This window comes from Lipotes vexillifer, unplaced genomic scaffold, assembly GCF_000442215.2.
Source record: "Lipotes vexillifer unplaced genomic scaffold, Lipotes_vexillifer_v1.1 scaffold177, whole genome shotgun sequence".
NCBI classification, from domain to species: Eukaryota; Metazoa; Chordata; class Mammalia; order Artiodactyla; family Lipotidae; genus Lipotes; species Lipotes vexillifer.
The window spans coordinates 5,887-9,524 of record NW_006796206.1 but is presented as its reverse complement, the minus strand read 5'-3'; positions in this window follow the sequence as shown (position 1 = coordinate 9,524).

Below are 3,638 nucleotides of genomic sequence, written 5' to 3'. Positions count from 1 at the left end.
TTTTGCGGTACGCAGGCCTCTCACTGGTGTGGCCTCTCCAGTTGCGGAGCACAGGCTCCGGACGCGCAGGCTCAGCAGCCATGGCTCACGGGCCCAGCCGCTCCGCGGCACGTGGGATCCTCCCGGACCGGGACACGAACCCGCGTCCCCTGCATCGACAGGCGGCCTCTCAACCACTGTGCCACCCGGGAAGCCCGATTCCACTACTTATAACATTTTAATACAACGTTCTGTTCTAGAAAAAAATCCCCAAGTTAAAGCATGGGAACGATAGTACGCTTTAAATATATTCATTTTAAATGAATAGGCTTCATTTAAAATGAATCTTAGAAATGTGTGGTTTTTATTGTTCCAAAAGGTCCCAAGCACATAGATAGAAGAGGGAAAGCACTTAACACAGAGGGACAAGAGAACAGGACAGATCACATCCATCTTCGTTCTCCTAAAGAAAACTAGAAAACAACACAACTGCATCCAGAACAAGAAATCTTCAGAAAAGTCCAAAATGAAGAAATGAGATAATTTTTTTAAGAGTGACAGTTATATCGACTTCAGTCAAGGCTCTTATCCTTTCCGTGAGGAGTCCAGAGTTTGCAGGGACCACTGAAGTCAAGTGGGTGAGAGGTCTGGGTCTCCAGCAAATGGGACTGATTTCCTTACAGTGAATCACACTCTGTACAACATGAAGGAAATAAGGAAAGGCCAGACACCGCACAGCCTCAGCTTCGTGAGAACTGGAAATCGTACGGACGATTTGTGGGAGCGAATGGGCAGCACAGGTCTTAAGGTGCCCTTGGAGTTTCTGGTTTGAAGGTTTGCTTTGTATTTGTCAGCACCCAGCGCTTGCCCTCCTGCCGTAAGCCCCTGGAGTCATGTTGTCTCATGCATGTGTTCTCCAGTCTGCGAAACCTGATTTGAAAGCTGCTTCTCGATCTGATTCCGGTTATCTTTACCTATGTGGTCCACCCTCCGTTTTATCCATTGGTGATTAACCTCATTGAGAGCAGAGGAAGGACAGCGACAAGTTAAACAGCTTGGGTGTTGCAGTGATTTAGAGTAGTTAGTGTTCCAATCAGAGATTCTCTCACCCAGGGGGATGCCTGCGACCAGAAAATACACATACAGCAACTGGGAATCCCCTTCTCAGGCCAATTTTAGTTCCAGTTGGACATATGCCTGGCTTTTGAGTTAAGGAGACAAGATTTCATTGTGATTTTTGGGTAACCCTGTTTTTACAGATTTCCATTGGTTATTTGCATGTTTTTAATTATAGCAGCCTGAGCGTTACTAAGAAAAATAGGTTTTTACAGACTCACAGACATAGAGAACAGACTTGTGGTTTCCAAAGGGGAAGGCGAGTAGGGGGAGGGATGGGTGGGGAGGCTGGGACTAGCAGATGCAAACTATCATATACAGAATGGATAAACCACAGGGTCCTACTGCAGAGCACAGGGAGCTACATGCAATATCCTGTGATAAACCACAATGGAAAAGAATATGGGAAAGAATGTATGTATATGTGTAACTGAATCACTTCGCTGCATGGCAGAAATTAACATAACACTGTAAATGAGCTATACTTCAATAAAATAATTTCTTTAACCAAAGAAAAATAGGTTTTTAAAAATCTTAGTGAAGAAAATATTTTTATTTTTCAGCAGCTACTGTTTTTCCAAAAGCTTTCCATCAATGGTTGTGAATGCACTATACTTACTATTTTTTCAAAGTATAGGTCCCTCTACTGTGGTAACAGAATGAGGATGTTTTTGCATTTTTGTGGATTTAGGGGCCAAATTAGAGATTTTGACTGTGACCTCCTTGTTCTAAGCCCAAGTCTGCCTAGGCTTCAAGTCTGACCTGGAGTCTGTGTTTACAGTCCGGGAGCGGATTGACAATTAGAATGTACTTTCCGGTTCTGTCAGGGGAGGAGTGTGTTTCTCCCACTTTATCTCACCCAATACCCGGCCGGTACTCTGCCTCCCAAGCCTGCAGGAGTGTTTTCCTTTCACCGGACACAGTGCTCCTGTTAGCTTCCAGCACTGAAAGGATATGCAGTGTAATAAAAATTACCGCGTTCTGTTGTTGGTGACATTTATCTGATAGGAGTGTCATAACATGAATAATACGTGTGAAAGAACTACAGTGCTGAGTGATGATTTTGAGATGGAAACTGAAAATAAAATAATGCTCTGATCTGCAGCAGCCACTGCCACACATAATAATCAACTCTGGCGTTTTGCATTTGACAGGATTAATTCAGTGTTTTATTTTGAAAAGAGTTTCTGAGCACAGAGCATTCTGGAGTTGACTGTGGTCATGGGCCAGGCCTGTGGATGTGGACCCTGAGCTGGCAGTGGTCGTGGAGAGATTGCTGAGAGAGAGAAGGAAGTAATTTAATCTCTCTCAAGCCTGGCAGCAGTCGTATGTGTTTGGTGGGACAAGTATAATTTATTGTCGCCACCATTTTACAGGCGAGAAAAGAGAATCCCAGCGAGAATTAAATGAATGATTAAATGACCCTATTATTTTACCCATTGTGTAGGCCTTTGAGGAGTTACGAGAGAGTTATAAGACACGATCCCTTCCCTCGAAGAGGTTATCATCTAGCAGGGGTCAAAAAGTTTATAATTTAATACCAGTAACCCATGAAATGAAAACTCACAGCCCCAGGTAGCCTATAAACGTTAAAGTGACACAAATTGCGGGAAAGGGAGAGGCGGGTGGGCAGCCCTCGCTGAGGACAGCACTGGTCAGTGACCTGATTCAGAGAGAGGCCGGGGGTGAGAAAAAAATGAAGAAGCAAGTGAAGCTGGAATCACATGAAAGGAAAACTGAACGATGTCAGGAGAGGAAAATCTCGGGCAAGACCGGAAGCAAACCCATGGGTTTAGGAGGAGGAATGTCATAGGAACGTAACAGACCAGTAACACTGCAGTGGTCCTTGATGGCGCCCTATGACAGAGCATCCTTAGTGTTTGGAGCAGGGTCGCTGGAAGCCACGTGGCATGGTAACTATTTCAGATAAAACACCTCTGTGGCTGTGACCAAGGAGAATGCACTGGGGAAACGGTAGCCAGGGAGAGAGACCAGGGCAAGTGTTCTTCTGTTCACTGAATCTAATAGGAAAGTTAGCATACAGTTTAAATTTGTTCTGATTTCATCTTTTTGCAAACTCAATATACTTTGCAGCTCTTCATAACTGAATGTTTTGAACCCCGAGATTAGATTTCAGGCTAAAATTCAATTTTTGTTTCTTCTCTTTTTTGATAACAAAGAGCTACGGTGCTTAGTGAATGGATACCATAATCCTCCAGCCGTTTGTCCTGAGACAGGCTGATGCAGGTGACATCAGAGCAAGTGGGTAGCTACACAGGGTGGAGGTGGGGTGCAAAATGAGGACACGAGAGTCTGCTCACCTTGAAGCTGTGGGTTCTTGGGGCTTGTGATCAGTCTTGCTGTTCAGTAGACAGGAAAATGGCAACTGGCCCATGTGCCCCATGGCCTTCTGAAGATGGTATATGGAGGAGAGAGAAAGCTGGACAGTTAATGAAAGGCAGTGTTCTATGCCCCAGTCATTTAACCTCTTCTGTTCTTTCATTTAGGACAAAAGTGAGTGTATTTGCTATAAAAAGACTTGG